Source organism: Ursus arctos, chromosome X (assembly GCF_023065955.2).
Source record: "Ursus arctos isolate Adak ecotype North America chromosome X, UrsArc2.0, whole genome shotgun sequence".
Classification (NCBI taxonomy): domain Eukaryota; kingdom Metazoa; phylum Chordata; class Mammalia; order Carnivora; family Ursidae; genus Ursus; species Ursus arctos.
The window spans coordinates 7,868,363-7,889,937 of NC_079873.1; the positions used below are offsets into that span (position 1 = coordinate 7,868,363).

Here is a 21,575-nt window from a genome sequence, read left to right on the forward strand (position 1 = left end):
AACAATCATTGATGAGTTTGGTTTAACATTAAATGCATCCACTATGTATTCTTAAGTATATGATGCATTATTCTGTATATTATACATGTATTATTCTGTGTATTATGTAAATAAACAGAATTATGACAGTTATTTAAAACTAGCATTAAGAAGCACAAATAGCACAAACCAATTTAAGAGGAACAAACAAACCAAAGAAAGGTCTCAATACAATAGAATCTTGATCAACTGGAGAACAATTCACCAAACGCATTAACTAAAGAGACTTCCTTCCCACAAGAAGTATATGTCTCCACATTTCGAAAAAAAAAAAAAGCCAAAGACAAACTGAAAAACCAACAATCTAATATCTGTGATTTATTCAGAAAGGTCATTCTTTTGAGCTAAATTGCATCTTTACAAACAGACTTGATTTTCCCATGAAATAAAATTGATTGAAATAATTTTGGTTTTGGTCTATACCACATTGTTTTCTTATGTCCTTGAGACTAGTCTCTAATTGTGGCATTTCTTTAACCTCATCTAACTGTACACTTCCCAAGGCCAAGGGAGCCAGCAAGGAGCGATGCAGGGCTGCTCAAAATACGGCCTGCAGACTGAGGGCAGTGGAATTACCTGGGCAGAGAATTCTCGTTAAACATGCAGGTTTCTGGGCTGTAAGGCAGATTGAGGGAATTAGGGTCACAAGGAATGGGGATCGAGCACCTTCATCATAAAGCAGCATCCTCAGATGATTCTTATTTTTGCACAATGAAGGCTGAGCCCCACTGGCACAGTGGTGAAGACTTGGGTTTGGATGGAGATGAGCTCTTTGGCAAGATTCAGAGCATCCCTGAGCCTCAGTGCCCTCATCAATAAGATGGAGCAAAGAACAAGACCACTCTCAGGTTTGTAGTGAGCATATGAAACAATGCAAGGGAATTTCTTGGAGAGGGCTTATTAGCTCCCAGCAAGCCCTGAATACGTGCTAATTAAACTTACAATATTAATCATCATTACTCTACATTTGCATCCCCTTTTTAAACCTGGCAGGTTTAGGGACACCAAAAACTCTAAAGAAATGTGCACTGAATTCATGAGTAAATGCTTCCATGGAGTGTTAGATGCCTTTTCCAGGTGTTTGCAAGCTAGCCAGCTGGATTGTGGCTCCACATACATGAGGAGCAGAAGAAAAGACCAGATCAGTAAGTTAAGGCCCGAAAAATGGCATGCCATTTAGATAAACCATACCAGGGACTAAATTTCTTTTTAACTGTTTTCTACTGTGGCCAGCTGTCATTTGCACAGCCAAGGTTCCCAGATAATCACAATGTGTTGCTGAAGCATGGCATTAGTTTAAATACCAGGCTCGCAACCAACATTTCTGAAAAGGGCTGCCTAGTTCTTTATAACTCCAAAATAAACACATCACCAATGACAAGGAACTCCCTTCTTCATGAGCTTCTGGGCAAAGCCAACGGTATCTGCGTAGCTGTCCCACCCCTGTTTGGACTCTTAAAAGAAGTCATTCCTTGAGCAACTCAATAGAATAACATTCGCTAATTCTTCTTCTCTTGATTTGTCTGTCAGCCACTCCTTCTCAAAAGGTCTTTAAGAAAATCTAACACTTCTGCTACATCGGGTACAATTTTTATGCTTTATTAATCGATTCTAGTCTGTTTTTTTTAAAGACGGAATTTTAGAAAATTCTGAACAACTGGTAAGTACGGCAGTCCATCTTTACCTTTGCTTTGGCATAGGAGCTATTTATTGCTACACAAAGAATATCAAAAAACGTCACCATCACAGAATGGAAATGTGCGCTTCACTCGTTCAGTGAGTCTTTCATGAGCACCTTCTATGGGCTAGGCACTGGTCCTAGGTCCTGTGGATTCATCGGTGAACAAAACAAAGCACCTTGCATTCAAGAAGCTTCCAGTTTAGCGAAGGAAACTGATAAGAAATGAACATAATAAATGAGTAAATTACATAGCAAGTTACAAGGTGCTAAACCCCAGGAGAAAAAGAAGGTACAGCAGGGTGAGAGGAATCAGGAGTGCTGGGGTGGGGGGTTTCCAGGGCAACCTTACCGAGAACATGATATTTGAGTCAACCCTTATGTATGGAGGTGAGGTGATCAGCCAGGCAGATTCCAGGAGATGAGAATCTCAGGCAGAGATGAACTGACACGAGGGCAGTTAGGGTAGTGGCTAAAAAGCAAGGACTGGCAAGCTAGGCTGCCGAGGCTTAAATTATACTTCTGCCACCTTCCAGCCTTGTGGCTTTCAGGAAGCAATTTTCCCTCCTATGCTTTGTTTTCCTAATCTATGACATGGGGATGATGACTAGCCAGGGTTTGGCAAGCGCCTGTGAACCCAATCCCGCCTACTGATTGCTTTTGTAAATAAAGTTTTATTGGAACACTGCCACACTCACTTAGGTATTGTCTACTGCTGTTTTCATTGGCCTGCAAAGCTGAAAATATTTACTATCTGACCCTTCACTGAGAAAGTTTGCTGACCTCTGGACCAGACTAAAAGTAAAGACACATCTATGATTAGGATTTGTCTTTGGGATCAACATTCTCCTCCTCTCCTAAGATTTTCTCTGGGCAACATTCCAAAGAGCTTGCAAAGAAATTACACGCCATAGTAAGAACTGGGGATATTGGAAAGTATGTAAAAGTCTGGGTGATATAAACGTGGTTATCTGCAAATGGCCTGTTCATCTAAATTATTGATAAACCAAAGAAGTAGAAATAAGCATTGTTGAGCCAGTACTGCACTAATACCATTCAAAAAAACATAACGTCACTCACATCTCGTTTCCGGTGGAAAGAACCTTTCTAATAGTTAGTGTAGAGGGGATACAGCAACATATTGGGAGTCCCCAAAGGCAAAAACATCAGAACAAAAGACCAAGTTCATTTCTGTATATCCTCAGTTAGATCACGGACTAGTCTACCCGCCACCAACTTCATTCTGAGTTTCGAGTTTCACTTGAATCTTGGATGGAGAGGAGGTAACCAGCCTGCACTGACCCCAGAGTGGGGAAAACGGAAACGTTTGCAAGAATTAGAAATTCTCAGTGACAGGGCCAGTAGCTGATGGTTTTGCTTATCTTTCTATAATTTAATTTAGTTCACTGACATTAGAAATGGCAGACCTCTGGGCATGGATTGGACCTTGAAGATGTCACTAACACTCATGGACGACTCCCCCTCTGCTAGTTACTGCTCTAAGCCTTTTATTTGTGGTAGCTCATTTCTTTCTTACAGCAACTCCAAGGACTATGTTACCATCATGATTCCCATACTTCAGATGAGGAAACGTAGGCACGAGACTTAAGTAACTTGTCAAGATCGCATGCCTAGCAAGTGGCAGAGCTGGGATCCGAAGCTGGGTTGTGGGATCCAGAATCCAGACCCCAAAGCACTGTATGCATTTTATCACTTCTCATGATAAATCGAGCCAAACCCCTACATTTACAAAGGAAGAAAGCAAGGTCCAAAGAAGTTAGGTGGCTCCTACAGTAGCACAGTGGGATCTGGGACATAAGGGTCCCATTCTGCCTCTTTCCCCCACCGGGTCCTTTCATTATGAGACACAGCCTTACCGTAGGGTAATAAGCCAGACAGTGTTTAAAAATCCAGGAGCTTAAGGTTTTCCTCTTTTGTAAAACAGAGCACATTAGATTTTTTTATTAGCTTTATCTAATATCCAAGTTGTTCTCCAAAGCCCTTATTTATCATATCTACAGCAACTAAAATGTCACACCAAGTTCAAGAAGTCCAGAGGAGAAGATAAGCCACTTTATTCTTTCAGAACTCAAAACGGCCTATGCCAAATCTTTTGCAGAAAGCAGCGCAGTTAATGCTGTTCCGTGTCATCACGGCATGCTCCTCTCTGCTCCGCTTTGCTCATTTCAAGCTGCTCTAACATTATCAACCAATCTAAAAATAACATTCTCATAAATCTCTCCTGGCACAGACAGTACTTGGCTGTCGCACATCTCAGACACTGATCAATCCACTTTTCTTCCCAAATCACAAGATATATGTGTAAGAATCACAACATTTCAGCACAATAATCTTCTCGAAAAGAAGTATAAGCATAGATATTTATATTGCTTACCCATGAATTATATTCGGCCAGGTCTTTGCCGTCCTAATTTAACCGAACTAAGCTTGGAGTAGGAACTTGAGTCTGTTTTTGGTTTTTTTTTGTTTTTTTTTTTTAATTATTCTTTTGGTGAAAAATGCAGCCTGCAATGGCAGATCACAACGAGTGTCTGAGAAATGGCCCAGCTGGCATAGCTGTGACTCCCACAATAGCTTTTGTTGCCAGAGACCTCTGCTACCGTGAATCTTGGGACCAAAAAAAAAAAAAAATGCAATCTTGTCATTGGACCATTGAGAAGTTCCTGTCCCTTCAGAACGGAGGCAGGCTGTGTCACTGAGTGAGCGTGTGAGTCAGTGTGTGTGTGTGTGTGTGTGTGTGTGTTTGTGTGTGTGTGTGTGTGTGTGTGTGTGTGTGAGAGAGAGAGAGAGAGAGAGAATGGGGGAGGGGGAGGGACGAAAAGAATGCAGAGAAATTGAAACTGGATTTCCTGATTTTTATTTTAATAAGACTATTTTGAAGAGATATTCTGGAGTTAGGAAAAGATTCCTCTTTTTAAAAATCCCCTTTTCCACAGGGATCTACAAATGGTAATTGGATTGTAACTGTGCAAACTGTCCTTATTAGGAATCAACCAAAGAATGTTGGAAGCCTCGGGTAAAACCCCTGAGAGCATGATAAAGCACATAGGACGCTTTCTTTGTGTAGGGCCAATTCTCAATTCTTAAATTATATTTTAAAACCACAGGCGTCTTCATTTTTCTAACACTAGGAAAAAACATTGAAAAAGGAAAAGATTTCATTCTCTTTTATACTGAAGCATAACACATGCTCTGAATTTTATGCTCTTTGTGGAACAATAGTCCTTGAGAAGTTGTTCATTTCCTGAACAGAGGGTGTGGAGGGCAGAGTGGATGTAATCACGTGGCCATGTGTAAGAGGGTGCAGGTGGGAGTTGGGGGTGGCGGGGAGAAATCCATAACGAGCAGAAAGAAAAGGAAAGATTAAAAACATATCCCGATCGCTAATTACCTTGATCTCTACGTATGCCACATGGCACTGAGGCAAACGATTCAAAAAGACATTTTCGTTTTCCAGTCGATATGGAGTTATAGTTCTCCTGTGGTCTCAAGTGAATTCCAGCTCTCACTGTGATTATAACTGACAAACTGGGAAATGATTTCATGGAAGATATTACTCAAAACTTAGAGATTTTGGTATGTTTTTTACCAGGATTCTGTGAGGTTAATCATCACTTGATATAAGCCACACACAGCTTCTGCCGCTGCCGGTATTTATTTAGCAAGAGAAAGGAATTTAGAAACAATAAAACACGTCAGATGGTTTTCTTTACTAGAACAATTACACTGAAAGAGAGATTCCAAGTCAAAATTTACCTGTCACTGCATATACCTCCACCTCCATCCACAGCCCCAAAAACTCAGATGCTGAAAATAGTCGTCGTTCCAGCAGAGAGTGAATATGGTTCACGTAATCTGCATACTCGCTGATGGAATTTAGACCCTCATTTAAATGTATTTCATACAATATTTCACATGAAATTGATAAACATGCAATTCATTTGTCACTGTTAGGCAAGTGATCTTTTAGGTTACGAATACACGAAAACAACATGTAGTTCTCATTGTGAGCTTTCTAAGTGCTCACGATGCTTTTTCTAAGCATTTTATGGGTGTTGATTCAGTAACTGCTAAAAGAATTATAACGAGTGGGTTACATTACATACCATGTTACAGATGAGGAAAGTTCAGAGAGGTTAAGTAAATTGCCCAAAGATTCGCAGCTTGTAAGTACTGCAGCTGTGATCCCAACCACTCTGCGGCTTACAAATTAACAGGACGACAAAGCCACAGCCCACAGCTCACACTAGTCAGAGCCATGTCATAAGGATCTAATGAGAAATAGACCCAGCAATTTAATACGAATGATTACCTAAGACTGGAGTGGCCTGTTAAATCAATTCTTAATGGTCAGGTCAACAAATGTTTCATAAGAGAGTGACTATTTCTTTAAGTGAACAATCTCAAATAATCTCAGGAGACAATGTCTTGGGAAATTCCTAGTCTGTTTTAAGAGTGGAACCAAGTCTGGCCTGGAGAGGAAATGCAGAAATAATGGAGAAGTCGTGTATCTCTGGCATTCTTCGGAAAAATGCAGTCAAGCCAGAAAAACGAAGGGTGAAGATAAAGAATCTTCTTTTAATTAAATATCAGCTCTTTAAGTAGAACCCTTAAGAGGCCAAAAAGTAGTCACCCAAACAGCCTTAGAAATAAATATCGGGAAGCAATGTAAAGGTCCATGGGAGAGCTTGCTAAACAGAAAAATGCCTAGAACACAACAGTGATCCCTTATCCATTTGAGTCTTCATTAGGCAAGGGTGCCACGCAACAGCCTATAGCTTCAGAATCTATGCCCTTAAGTATTCACTCCACCTTCTTCTTTGGTTCTTCTTCTGGATTATTTCTGTGTATGCTGTTGGGGACATTTTGTACATTCAGGGCAAAAATATTATAGAATCACCCTGTCGAACTCTTGGGGTGAGTACATTTCCAATGACAACACTCTTTTGCTTAAAACCCTTTCATGTCTCCTCTTTAGCTCCAGGACAAAGCCCACATTCCTTAGCATGGCACCCACTGCCATGTGTGTTGATTTAAATGGAGTAAAATCAAGTAGTCACTGCATAATAACAAATAATAACAATAATAATAGAAACTTATTGAGCATATATTAAGTACTAAGCAGTGTACATGGGTCATGCGTTCACTCCTTTCCACAACTGCATGACACAGAGGAGGGGAAGGAGGCACAGAAACAGGGAAAAGAGTGATTGGCTGCTCACAGGCTCTTCCTCTTGGAAGAGATATACTTCCTAGCCTCCTCTGCAGGTAGTAGCAGTCCTGTGACTAAGCTCTAGCCAATGGACTATGGGAGAAAGCAATAAGCTTCACTTGTAGCTCTGGCCCATGAAAACCTGGAGACAATAGTTCTCAGAGCTACATGTGGCAGTCCCAGGCAGAAACCACACTTCTTACTATTCATGTCCAGTGTCTCCTGCTCTTCAGTCCCAGCTGGCCCTGTGCTTTGCTTGAAGCAATCAAATGTGGCAGAAATGATGCTGAGGTGATTCTGGACCCAAGACTTAGGAGGGCCTGGCAAATTCTGCTTTTGCATCCTTGGGACCCTCCCACGACCATGTCCTAAGTCTGGCTGCTGTACTGGAGAGACCATGTGGAGAGAGAGTGTAAAGCTCAGCTGTCCCAATGTCTCAGCAAAATCCAGCTTCCAGCCAACCTCCCGGTTGAATAAAGCCTCCTGAGCGACCACTGTCAAGGCCAGCAGAAAGACAGAGCTGAGCCCAGCTCAGACTGCAGAACCATGAGCAAATAAAATAGTTGTTGTTCTAAGCACCAAGATTTGGAATAGTGTGTGATGCAGCCACAGATAACCAAATCAACACCTGCCTGTGTTGAAGAGACCAGAGCCCAGGTCCTTGAATCCGTGCTTGGAGCATAGCCACCCCAGCAGTTGTGGATCCTGGGACAGCATGAGGGAGGAATACACTTGTACGGTGGGATTTGGGGACGTATGTGATGTAGCAGTTAACCTCACCGTCCTTAACTTCTATTGTACACACAGACAATGAACCTAAACCATCTGACTCTGGAGTCCTAGCCCCTGGAACCTCTGCCGCACGTCTCCCCACTGAACCGCCTAACAGCTCACGCCTTGACTTTCTACATTTTCACATGGAAAGAAAGTAGCTGGTCAACGGGATGACAAAATAAAAAACTAATCTTTATAAATCATTTTACAGACTAGGTAGAAAGTCTTTTATGAGCAAGAAGATAAACGTAATGGCATCCTTCAGTTTTTCAATAATATATAGTCGACATTTAGAAAAGGTGATTCTTTTATCCTTCAGAATTATGACTTCATCTGATAAAATGGCATAGTGAAATTTCATTTAGCTCACATTCATTACTGATAAATTGGTCCAATTAACCTCTTTTAACCAATACCATAGAATTGGCACTTAAGGTCTTCATGTTTTCTGATTATACATTAAAAATGCAAATTGTGAAGGACATTTTAGTCCTTCTGCAACCTTAAAGTGCACAATGAAAATGCGGTACCTTTTAGTTTAATTATCTCTCAGACCCGACCTTTGGACTGATCAGAACTTGCAGAGGTGGGGTGCCAAGTGCAAGTACAGGAGGACTCTGCATTCTCTTGCTGCTGCCATTTGCTTCTTTAACCGTAGCTCTCTCTGTCCTCTCCCCACCCCCAGGACTTGACCTTGGTCTAATCTCTAGCATCCTCCTACTACTACAGTTGCAGGGAGAGTGAATTTTAGATCCTTTAGATCTAAAAATCTACCATCAAAACAAAGTATTAGGTAACTGGAAAGTTACTTAAGGCCACGGATCGGAAACAGTCAAAACCATAATAAAGAACATCAAACAGTTAGTGCTCATTGACTCCATGGATACTTGCTAGAGTCTGGGAGGCAGATACTAGGATTATTGTCTGTTGTTCTGCAGACAAGAAAACGGAGACAAAGGGAACTTAAATAACTTGCATGACTAGGGAGTAAGAAGTTCAAACCTAGGTGGTCTGTTTCCAAATGCAACAGGTTTAACCCTTAGGCTACATCCCAGCAAGCCAGTGACCTTTTTCTTCAATGAATCCCTTATGGACTGAGTGCCCAAAGCCCTTATGAAGAGAGGCACAGAAATGCGCACCCACAGGGGCAGGGCAGCAGGAAGAAAGAGAACAGAACGCTGTTGAGGCAACTGCCTTCAGGAGCAAGGGGAGGGACTGGGGTTTCTTGTCAGAAAAGAGGAGCAGGCATTTTAGAAAACTTCCAGAGTGTCATATCCTTTACCAGTAGGCAGAGGTGTAACACGAGCAAAGGGGCGTTTGAAGAAAGGGGAATGAGGCAGAGTGGTGCAGAACAGATAGGAAGGGGATGGTGAGAGTGAGCAAACCTGGAGGTCTATGGTGTGAGTGGTAAATGGAGGCCCCACGCACGACATGGACTGACAAAACGAGGCTTCCGGCAGCCGTTACATAGGCACCCCTTAGGGATGCTTTCTTTAGGAGAGTCCCTCAATTTTTCCAAGAAATGTGGATCCCCAGGGAGGCAGGTCCAGTATTTTACTTGGAGAAACGCCTTCAGGGGGAGAGTGAGAAATCCACATGTCATTTTATGTGTCGGGGAGGGTAGACCTAGAAAAGATCATTCTCTTCTGGTTCTCACAGAGGCACACAGACATGATGTCACTGGCTTTAATATGCTGCAGAGCGTGGCTTTTTTTTTTTCAGGCTGCTCCCTCTACTCACATTGCGAGGAAAGCTGAGTTCTAAGAAAGAATGCTGCAGGTTTCACCCAAAAAAGGGCACTCAGATGAGTAGACACTCATTTTTGGTAAGATGTCACGGGAAGGCTCTACGGAGCAGGTCCTTTGCTCAGATACAGGCGGATCCACTGCTCACTATACAAGGAATGCATTTGGGAACAAGATTATCTACAAGATAGAGGGATGCTGAAGTAATGTTATCCCAAACAGGAGAACTCAATCCCCCATCAGATATTTCTAAATCAGCAGGAAATAAAGCAAGCCTTAAGGAGAGATGACTATCATATTCGGGAGAGGGAAAACTCTACACTGGAAACTCGTAGGCAAAACAAAATAGGCAACAACAACGGCAAATACCAAAGTGAATTCCGTTCTGGTCTCTCATTTCAACGCTACATTTGACAACGTTCTGTTTCATTAGTTGCACCTAACACTCTGCAAAGTCTCCTCTCACTGAGGTTTTTCTCTAACAGGAAAGGAAAACAACTTCCTACAGATTACTTTAGACTTAATAAACTCATTACCTGAATGAGTTTCGAATATCACCAAATGTATGAACATCAGTCACCTCTGAGGTGATCAGCCTCTCAGTTTCAGATTAAGATAACTTGTTTCCTTTAACTCGCTCAATAAGAAGTTCAAAATCAGCACGAATTCCTCAGCCTGAGTGGGAAAAAGCAACTTACACATTTCAGCCGAAGGCTGGTAGTTTACTCATCTAACTAAACCTTGAGTTGTTGAGCAAAAGGGCAAGCAAGCTATCTGAAATAAAAATATATGCATCTGCTGCTAGACTGCAGAAAGAGTTCAGCTTTAATAATATTCTTGGAATATTTGCTTCAAAAGCAGAATCAGTTCAGGTGCAAGTGGCGATAAATGTCAGAACAAACTCTATAAGGACCAACAGTCCTCTAACCTGGTTGCACATTAGAATTACTTGGTACCTCAATTAAAAAAAAAAAGAAAAAGAAAAGGATTACTTGGTGCGGATTTCAAAAATATCCATGCCCACACACCCCTCCAGACCAGCGAGGTCCAACAGACCTCTCTATGATGAGGAAGATTTTTGTTACCTGTACCGTCTGATATGGCAGTCAAGGGCGACCCGCGGCTGATGAGCCCTTGAGAAGTAGCTAGTGGAATGGAATCATTTCATTTTTCGTTTTCTTGAGTCTTCACTGATTTAAACGTAAATAGCCACAGTGGCTAGTGGCTACTGCATTGGACAGTGCAGGTAGAGAGCAAAACAGCTAGACTCTTTAGAGTTGGGGCTCGGGCTTTGGTAGGTTTACAAAGATCTCTGGGGGAATTCTAGTGAGCAGTCCAAGATGAGAACCACTGCAATGGCCTGGGATTCAGAAACCATAGGGGTGGCAAATTCCTTGCTCTTTTTCCTTTTTCTCCAAATCCCACGAAACATTTGCCACATACCTTGGCCTCTCCCCCTCCTGCTTCCACGCCTCCCTCTCGCACCCCTCCATACTCCCCTGTGATAGGTGCACTGTCTCTATATTCATTCATCCACTGACCCCGCCAGATTACTCTGATACTGGTGGCAGATTCTTACCCTTTTCCCTTCTCTTTCACTGGCAGCAGAAATAAAAACCTAATAATACTACCGATAGGGAATTAAATACCCAAACTTGTGCACCCATAATCTAAAACTGTTTTTCCTTTGTTCAGTCTTGATTCAGATGCCACTTTCTACAATTTCCGCAACGGATACCACAGGGAATCTTTCTAATGGCTGTGCGGTTTGGGGGCAGTGTGATAAGCAGGTCTCACGTGCTCATTTGCAGCTGTTTCCTTCCAACGGGACACAGTGTTACAGCACAGAGGCCGCACGGAGGGCTCTGTGGTCTGACTGCCAGCCTTTAAAGTCCAATCAGTCCACAACTAGCCACATGGGTATCTAATGATTCTCAGCCTCAGTTACTTGCTCCGGGAAGTGGAGATAAAAAAAAGGGTCCTGTGGGGAAGGTGGAGCGATGCATGTCATTTGCATGATGAATGAGACATGTGTGACACACCCACTGTCCTAGAGCCAGATCTGGACTCCCCCATACACACACGCGCACGCATGCACACACACACACACACATACAATTTTGTGGTGAGTAAAACAAATAGTAGGGCAAACTTTTCTGGAGGAAGTCATGGAATTCATAAAAGCATCCTCCAAGCACGTGATTAATTAGCATGGCAATATGAAGACCATTTAGAAAGTGGTTAATGAGGAAAAAAATAATATGCTAATGTGATTTGTAAAAAATATTCAACTTACTTATTTTAACGAGTCTTCATTTTTATTGACTCATTACCAGTTAATATTAACGGAACAAGGAAGTGTGTGCTAATACACATCACCTTTTTCATAAAAATGGTAAGACTCAGAATTCCAGAGTTCAGTGACAGCAACAAAAGAGCAGAGTGTACAATCTTCAGGCACATTAACACTTCATTGACCTTTCGGTAAATCTCAAAGGCCGTAACCTGACATGTCCCCATGTTGTTTTCAGTCACAGGCACTATTGATTTATGTTCACATTTTCTACACTGAGTTTTGTTGCCTTCTTCCTTATTAAATACCCATCTACGGGTAGAACAACTTTTTCATGTAAGAAAATACAAAATCACAACCTATTAGCCCCATGAGAGTTTGGAGTCAACGCAACTATTAATGGTAAGGCTTGCTCATCGGTGACTCACAGCACAGATAAGCTAAGCTGGGAGCTATGCTCCATCCCCAGGGGATTTAGATATGTGAGGAATAACTAACATTTCTTGTGGATGTACATACGTACCCATCATTATTCCTAGCCCTAATTATGTACTCCCTGCTTTAATTGTTAAATAACTTTATGAAGTAAGGTCTATTAATATGTACCCATTTCACAGATGAAGAAATCACGGGCCAGGAGGTTAAGTAACTCGCTGAAGGCAGTAGAATGCAAGACAGAGCTGGGATTCAAAGTCACAGGCCAGAGAAAGACAATTATCATATGGTTTCTCTCATCTATAGAACATAAGAACTAGGAAGATCGGTAGGAGAAGGAAGGGAAGAATGAAGGGGGGCAATCAGAAGGGGGAATGAAGCATGAGAGACTATGGACTCTGAGAAACAAACTGAGGGCTTCAGAGGGGAGGGGGTGGGGGAATAGGATAGGCTGGTGATGGGTAGTAAGGAGGGCACGTATTGCATGGCGCACTGGGTGTTATACGCAACTTATGAATCATGGAACTTTACATCAAAAACCAGGGATGTACTGTATGGTGACTAACATAATATAATAAAAAATATTATTATAAAAAAATAAAGAGATTTGTAACATGGAAAACAAAAACAAAGTCACAGGCCTTAACCCCAGGGTTTGGGGTCTTAACCATCACCCTACGCTACCTCCCTGTGAGTACCATACCTTTCTCTCAAGGAGTGGCAGGGTATGACTCGAAAGCACATCTGAATGAAATCTTCTCTCATTTCATTTCCTACAAAGTAAAATTGTGAAGTCTGTAAATTATCTATTATGAGTGACATTACTTTAACACATTGATTGAGGCATGATCTTGAGGTGCCAACTGTTGACCTACAGCAGGGATGGACAAAGCCCAGCCCCAGCCATATCCAGCCTCCTGCCTGTTTTTATAAACTGGAGTCCAGGCAGGCCCATTCATCTCCATCTTGTGTGGGGCTGGGTCCTGATACAATGGCAGAGTTGAGAGGTTGCACTACAGATGGAGGACTCCCAATGCCTATAATATCTACGATCTAGCCTTTTACAGAAGAAGTTTGCTGACCTCATAATTGAACCACTGAAAAATCACCAGACAAGTAGTACAGGAAATGATGGAGTTTCCTAGGGCGTTTCACTATTTTAAACAGCAAGGGAACTGCCTCTTTTTACAACCATCATTACAACATATACATTATGTATGTATGAGCAGATGGGTCCATAGAGATCGCTCAACAGCTTATTTTTCCTACATGTTTCTTTTAAGGATCCAAATGACCTAGATGCTTAAGATGTGTAGGGAATTACTTGTGACGTCTCACAGAGAGAAGCAAGAGGAGCACTGGGAATATTTAAATGTCAGTTATTTTCCCAGAAAACTCTAACTTCCTATGATACCTCCTGCCAATCTAATCATCACACTCATCCCCCCCCCACACACATTTCAGCTATTTTCTTGACTCTGATTTAAACATCGATTCTCTGCATTTGTGCCTTTTCTCCCTCGCTGGACTGTACATTCTGGAAGGATAGACACAGCACTTAGAAGAAATAGCACTTGAGTTTTGTGCTTTTGCACATCTGTTGGTTGAAAGTAACCTCTTGGGGAAGAACACTTCTGTGTCTATACCAAGAACTATTTGTGTCTATTAGCATGGAAACAAGACCAGCGGGTAATATTTATATTTAGGACATTTGTTCTAAAGTAGCTAAAATCACTTCCAGTAAAAATGAAAAAAAGATCTTGCTTTCTGGCTTTTACTATCAAGTGTCAAAACATGTGAACAGAGAGAAACTAATTTGCAGAATGACACAAAATGCCAGGTATGACAAAAAAAACAAACCATCTGAACTCACTGGAACAGATCTGAGGTTTAGTTGCCATGTTTCAGACTTTTTTTCTAGAAATGTTTTCTTCCAAATATACTACTTTTAAAATGAGAAATTAAAAAGTGTTTCACAGACCTGGCTAAATGCTTTTTGTATAAGGAAAATTATGCTTCCTCTGAGCAATGAAACATACAGGAACTGAAATTTTTCAAAAATAAATATAGTAATATACTACAGGGGCTTGGAGGGTTATAATTAATGGGTGCATTTTTTAACAGACTTTATTTTTTAGGGCAGTTTCAGTTTCACAGCAAACTTGAGTAGAAGATGCAGGTATTTCCCGAATAGCCCTTGCCCCACACATGCACAGCCTCCCCCACTATCAACATCCTCCCCCGAGGCGACATTTGTTACAACTGATGAACCTAACTGACACGTCATCATCACCCAGAGTCCACAGTTTACATAGGGTTCACTCTTGGTGTTGCATATTCTATCAGTCTGGAGAAATGTATGATGCCATGTATTTATAATCATAGTATCATACAGAGTATTTTCTCTGCCCTAAAAATCCTCTGTGCTTCACCTATTCATCCCTCTCTCCCTACTAACCCCTGGCAACCACTGATCTTTTTATGGTCTCCATAGTTTTGCCTTTCCCAAAACATCAGATAGTTGGAATCGTACAGTACGCAGCCTTTTCAGATTGGCTTCTTTCCCTTAGTCATGTGCATTGAAGGCTCTCCCATGTTTTTTCATGGCTTGATAGCTCATTTCTTTTTAGCACCAAATAATATTCCGCTGTCTGGACGTGCCACAGTTTATTTACCCTATCACCTACAAAAGGACATCTTGGCCGCTTCCAGGTTTTGGCCATGATGAATAAACATCCACATGCAGGTTTCTGTGTGGACATAAGTTTTCAGTTCATTTGGGTAAATACCAAAGAGTGTAATTGCTGGCTAGTATGATAAGAGTATATTTAGTTTTGTAGAAACTGCCAAACTATCTTCCAAAGTGGCTGTGCCATTTTATATGCTCACCAGCAATGTACCAGAGATCCTGTTGCTCCATATCCTCACAGAGCTTGATGTCATCAGTGTTCCAGGTTGGGACCATTATAGTAGGTATGTAGTGGTATCTCATTATTGTTTCAACTTGCATTTCCATGATCACATATTACTTTTCATGTGCTTTTTGGCATCTGTATATCTTTGGTGAGGTGTCTGTTAAAGTATTGGTCCATATTTTATCTTGTTGTTTGTTTTCTTATCGAGAGTTTTAAGAGTTCTTTGTATATTTTGGATAATAGTTCTTTATCAGATATGTAGTTTGTGAATATTTTCTCCCTGTCTGTGACTTGTCTTCTTATTCTTTTGACATTGTCTTTCAATGAGCAGAAGATTTTAGTTTTAGTAAAGTCCAGCTTATCAATTATTTATTTCATGGATTGTGCCTTTGGTATTTTATCTAGAAAGTTATCATCATGCCCAAGTTCATCTGGGTTTTCTCCTGTGATATACTGCAGGAGTTTTATGGTTTTGCATTCTACATTTAGGTCTGTGATCCATTTTAAGTTAATTTTTGTGAAGGGTATAAGGTTTATGTCGAAATTCTTTTTTTTTTTTTTTTTTGTATGTGGCTATCCAGTTGTTCCAGCACCACTTGTTGGCAAGACTATCTTTTCTCCATTGTATTGCCTTTGTTCTCAGTGTATATTTATGTGGGTCTATTTCTGGGCTTTCTATGCTGTTCCATTATCTATTTGTCTATTCTCCTGCTAATACCACATTGTCTTGACGCCTACCATTTTATACTAAGTCTTGAAGTCAGGCAGTGTCAGTTCTCCAACTATATTTTTCTCCTTTAATATTGTACTGGCTATTCAGGGTCTTTTGCCTCCTCATATAAATTTTAGAATCAGTTTGCCAAAATCCACAAAACAGCTTGCAGGGATTTTGATTGGGATTGCCTTGAATCTATAGATCAAGTTAAGAAGAACTGACATCTTGACAATATTGAATCTTCCTGTCCATGAACATGGGATATCTCTCCATTAATTTAGCTCTTTGTTTTTATTCATCAGAGTTTTGTGGTTTTCCTCATATAGATGTTGTACATATTTTGTTAAATTTTTACCTAAGTATTTCATTTTCAAGGGTGCCAATGTAAATGGTATTGTGGTTTTAATTTCAAATTCTACTTGTTCATTGCTAGTATGTAGGAAAGCGATAGGCTTTTGTATATTAACTTTGTATCCCACAACCTTGCTATAATTACTTATCAGCTCCAGGAGGATTTTTTGCTGATTGTTTCATATTTTTTACATAGCTAATCACATCATCTGTGAACCTGGTGGAGATCCAGGAGGTACAACCCACAAAATATAAGGGCCTCCTGATGACTGGGTCTCCCTGGAGCTTTTGACTCTCAGAGTTGTTCACACTAAGCCTCCAGCAATTCATCAATTACAATTCAGGTTTCCCTTCTCTGGCACTGGTTCCCTTGGAGATTGTGGCTCCAAAAAGTTTGATTCTCTATATTCACTTGTCAGTCTCTCCAATTTTTAGAGGCAGCCGTTTGCCCTATGACCACATTTCTCCTAGGGATCTAAGAAGAGTTGTTGATTTTTGAGTTTATTTGGACTTGTACTTGTTAGGTGAAGCTGCGACTCATTTTCCACCTCATTCCTTTCATAAGAGATAAAATATCAATAACCTCAAGCAAAGCCATACCGTGTTTCCACTCCATACAGATTGGCCATCAGGGCTTTTACCAAGCAGTGAGAAGAAACATAATCCTTCAGTGTCTTTTCTTTTCACAAGCTGATGATCATGAGTAGCTTGAAAAATTTAAACATTGTGGTAGCATTCATTTTTTAAGCTTTTATTTAAAGCATTCATTCTTTTTTTTTTTTTTTTTTAGAAATTAGCCAGATAATGGCTATAGCAAAAAAAAAAAAAAAAAAAAAAAAAAAAAAAAAAAAAAAAAAAGCAAATAAAGACTTTAATTCCCTTATGTTCATATTTTAATTTCAAAGACTAATTGTTACTATCTAGTCTGGTAATTTTACATCAAACAAAGTATAGTTCAGAGCCTTGTTCATTTCAAGGAAATATTCTTGTCTATAACAGGAGAGAAGCTAAAAATAAAATGTTGCACTGATTAGTTCAATAGCCTTGTTTTAATTGCTCTTCTGTTCTTTGATTTTATTGCTCCTGGTGGAGGGAACCAGAAGAACTTAATACCTCTTGCAAGATAGTCATTTTGTGCCATAAGAGTTGATAGGAAGCAAATATATGAGGAAGATAATCACCTGAGCTTCTTTCTGGTGCTACACAACACTACACCTCACCCTCCAGGGTTGAGAAACAGAGAAGCCACTGGGACAGATAGAGTGGTTGGCAAAATAATGGACCCCCAAAGATGTTCACACTCTAATTTCTGGAACCTGGAAATATGCTGCCTCGCATGGCAAAAGGGACTTTGCTGATGTAATTAAGTTAATGACTTCGAGATAGAGAGAGTCTCCTGGATTATCCAGGTGGGCCCTATGTAAACACATGCGTCCTTAAAATAGGAGACCCTTTTGTAGTAGAGATCAGAATGAGAGGGAGACGACTATAGTGAAGTGGTCAGAGAGATGCAACATTTCTGGTTTTGAAGATGGAGATAGGCTGCCATTAGCCAAGGACTGTAAGTGGCTTCCAAAAGCGAGAAAAGGCAAAGAAATAGATTCTCCCCTAGAGCCTCCAGAAGGAATGCAGCCCTGTTGTCACCATGATTTTACTCCAGTGAGACCTGTGTCAGATTTCTAACCTAGAGCTGTAAGATAATAGGTATGTAGTGTTCTAAGCCAGTAAGTTTATGGTACTTTGTCATACCTGTGATAAAAATGAATACAGGGGCGCCTGGGTGACTCAGTTGGTCAAGCCACTGCCTTCGGCTCAGGTCATGATCCTGGAGTCCCAGGATCGAGTCCCGCATTGGGCTCCCTGCTCAGCAGGGAGTCTGCTTCTTCCACTGACCCTCCCCCATCTCATGCACTCTCTCTCTCATTCTCTCTCTCAAATATAAATAAACTCTTTAAAAAATTAGAAAATTTTAAAAAAAGAAAATGAATACAGAAGGAATCAGGAAATTTCTATGTGTACAAGGGACTCATAAATCATTTAAAGCAAGATTTCCTAAATTGCTCCATGATCAAGTTAGTTTGAGAAAGTTGTTCATGTTACTCCCATCTTAAATAGTCACGTTAAACAATAACTAAAGAAAAATTGTCCTGCAGAAGGAGAATTGTGACTCAGAGTATCTTCTAAATACATTTGCTATAATCTCACCTCCTTTTCTTCTCTTTTTTTTCTTTTCAGAACATCTCTTCACATCCCTCAGAATTCCCGAAACATAGTTGGGAAAGGCTGAACTAATCCCACCTGCTCAGTTGAGAATCTAAGACCAAACGGGAAGAAGTGACTCGCCAAGGTGGCACTTTGGCAACACAAAGACACAACCCTGGCCTTACGCTCCTCATCCGGAATCTTGCCTAGGATGCCGCACTGTCCCACTGAGAAGAAGATACCGTTTTCTGGCACTTGAGTTTATCTAAGTTAGACCTCTGGTGGGAGGAAAGGAGATCAGGTGAGAATCAACCCAACAAAGCTCATAACAGATCAAATTCTCTACTCAATGATAACAAAAACAACACGGCTGCTTTAGCACTGAACATATCTTATTATTTAAAATAAAAGCATTCAACGAACTATTGAAAATTTACTAATTTCATGTTAATGAGAAGAATGCAATAAAATATTTCCCCGCAGTGATTTAGCATGTTCCTAAAAAGGCCTAATTCTGCTGCCAAAGTCCATTTCCCACAAATTCTGGTTTCCATAAATGCTAATTTGAGGAGGACCAGAGGTACAACCAAATGCCGTTGTTTTCCTTTGTAGCACTTAAATAATGCTTTCTCCACATTTCCCACTGCCTGTTCCAAGGGCTGTGAACCCACTGTCCTTTGATGTTTTTCAAATACACAGTATCCACATCCTTTTCCAGAAAGTGAATACTTTTTTTTCCACCACCTCAGCTTTTAGATAATAATAATAATAAAAATAGAGATTTCGACTAATAAAGCTAACAACTCTGAATGCTTATTTTGTGCCAAATACTGTACTACATGCATCACACAAGGAATCTCATTTAATCTTTATTAAACAACGATTAAGGAAAGTATCACTATTAACATTTGTATCGTACAGATGAGCCAACTGATGTACAGAGAATTTAGGTACTTGGCCCAGGGTCATGCAGCAAAAAGCAGTGGAGCCAGAATCGTGATCGGATTCAGAGCCAGTCTTCTGTAAGCAGCGGCCCAGAGGCCCTCAACTGGGGCTGATTCTACCTCCTAGGGGATATTGGCAGTGCCCGGAGGCATCTTCCGTCATCACAAATGAGAGGTGGAGCGCGACTGGCATCTAGTGGGAGGAGACCCAGGAGGCCGCTAAACATCTTACAGTGCACAAGACAGACACCCCCTCTCCAAGCAGAGAATGATCCTGCACTACATGTCAAGAGTCCCAAGGTTAGGAAACACTACTTTAGCCTAAGACCTCCCAAAGGCCAGGCATTTTGAATGGGCCATTTGTGGGTAAGATATGAGATTCTCATTTCCAGTTTAGAAACCTCTATCTCCACCTGAGCCATGAGGTTCTCTCACCCTGGGGTGGAGGGCACATAGAGCCATGGCGTCCACTTGGTGCATCTTCTCGAAGCATCGATCTACTCAATCGTTACAGCTGGCAGTTGCACACTATGCCCTGACATCCTGGGACATTAGGTCATTTTATTTTCTCTTCCATTGGACACACGAGAGAGGCCCTAGCCCACTAGGAAGTGTCTAAAAGGGGCCAGAAAGAAGATTCTGGTTTTCATTAGCTTTGCCTTGTAGTCCAGAAGACACAACAGCAGCATCTGCGTCACAGATAATGGCAACAGCAAAGGGATACAGCTGCAAGGGGTTGCTTGGGGTGCAGACCAAGCTTAAAAGTCAAAATATTTTCGGAGAACAGCTCTGCTGTATCGACTCAAAGTGTGATTGTTCATATCATTTGACTCAGCAATTCTATTTCTAAGAATGTATTTTACAGAAATATTGACAAAATGTGCAAGATACAGTCACAGACGTTCATTTCAACACCATCTCTGATAGCAAAGAAAAATAAAAACAATAGAAATGCATGCGTATGTTCACCAAAAGATGTGTGTTAGAACATTCACAATAGCATTATTTGCAACAGCCAAAATCTGTCAACTACCCAAATGTCCACCAGAAGAGAATGGATACATAGTGGTATATCCACACAATGGGATACTACATAGCCAAGAGAATGAATAAACAAACTTAAACCACCTACAATAATATGAATGAATGCCACAGACATCACTTTGAGCAAAAGAAGTCTGACACAAAACAGAATATACTGTGTGAAACCATTCATACAAAGTATAAAATTAGGCAAAACCAATCCCCTGCTAGGAAAAGCAGATAAGAAGTTACTCTTGGGGAGAAGTGACTGGAAGGGAATCAAGGAGGCCTCTTGGGTGCTGGTCATGTTGCTTTCTCATCTGCCATAGTTGTGTTCGCTTTGTGAAAACTCATTGAATTTCAAACTTGTGCGTCTTTCCACATGTGTATTATATATATATATATATACACACACACAATTTCTACATAACTATATATATATATATAAAACTACATATACTATATAACTATATGAACATCAACAACCTAAATGTCCATCGGTGGGTGACCAGCTATATATACTACAAAATGGGATATCTACTCAATAGAATTCTGTGCCACCATTAAGAAAAATGAAGTACTTCACTCTGTATAAACCTAGAAAGATGTCCACTATATATAAACTTAAACAAGAAAGTTGCAGAACAGCATGAAAGTATGCTTACTATAATTTCTATGGGAAATACATGTTAGTGTAAGCACAGAAAGTCCAGAAATTATACTCTCAAATGGTTAGTAGTAGCTGTCACTTGAGGATGGGATTCTTAGGGACTCTGACATTCTGCCTAACGCCTATCTGTGTTGTTGAATTTATTTACAAATATGTATTATATTTGTATTTAGAGAAAAGGATCTATATGAAATGAAGATGAACAAAATATGCCTTAAGTTTGAGATCGTTATTATTTCACCATTCAGCAAGATGAGGGTTTCTGATGGATGAAGGACACGATAATGAAATAAACCCAGTTCCTTGCCTGCAGGGTTGCTAATTGAACCCAGTGGTGGAGGTCACATTGGTTTGTTGCTGGCAATCTTAACAATTGATTCAAATTAGCACTTGGTTGCTGGGTTGCTCCACATTCAAATCTAGTTATGGTGTGGCCACCGCAAACAGGATTCTTGGCCACACAAAGAATGTGTCTACAAAACGGCAAAACAACTGGATTTGTTTGATTAAATGAACAAAACCATATATTCGGAGGAAGGAAAAATCAAAACAGCTGCA

General features: G+C 40.6%; 1 protein-coding gene across 11 annotated transcripts in view; it reads right to left on the reverse strand.

The window, feature by feature from the left end:
• Positions 1-21,575, reverse strand: part of ARHGAP6 (Rho GTPase activating protein 6) — a 487,298-nt gene that overhangs the window by 81,423 nt on the left and 384,300 nt on the right. Inside the window, exon 1 of one of the 11 annotated variants that reach the window (XM_057310038.1) lies at positions 4,113-4,287. The exons of the other annotated variants lie outside the window; for them this stretch is intronic. The gene's annotated coding sequence lies outside the window, so the exon portion shown is untranslated. Of the gene's footprint in view, positions 1-4,112; positions 4,288-21,575 lie in introns of those variants that run through there. 11 annotated transcript variants of the gene reach the window in all.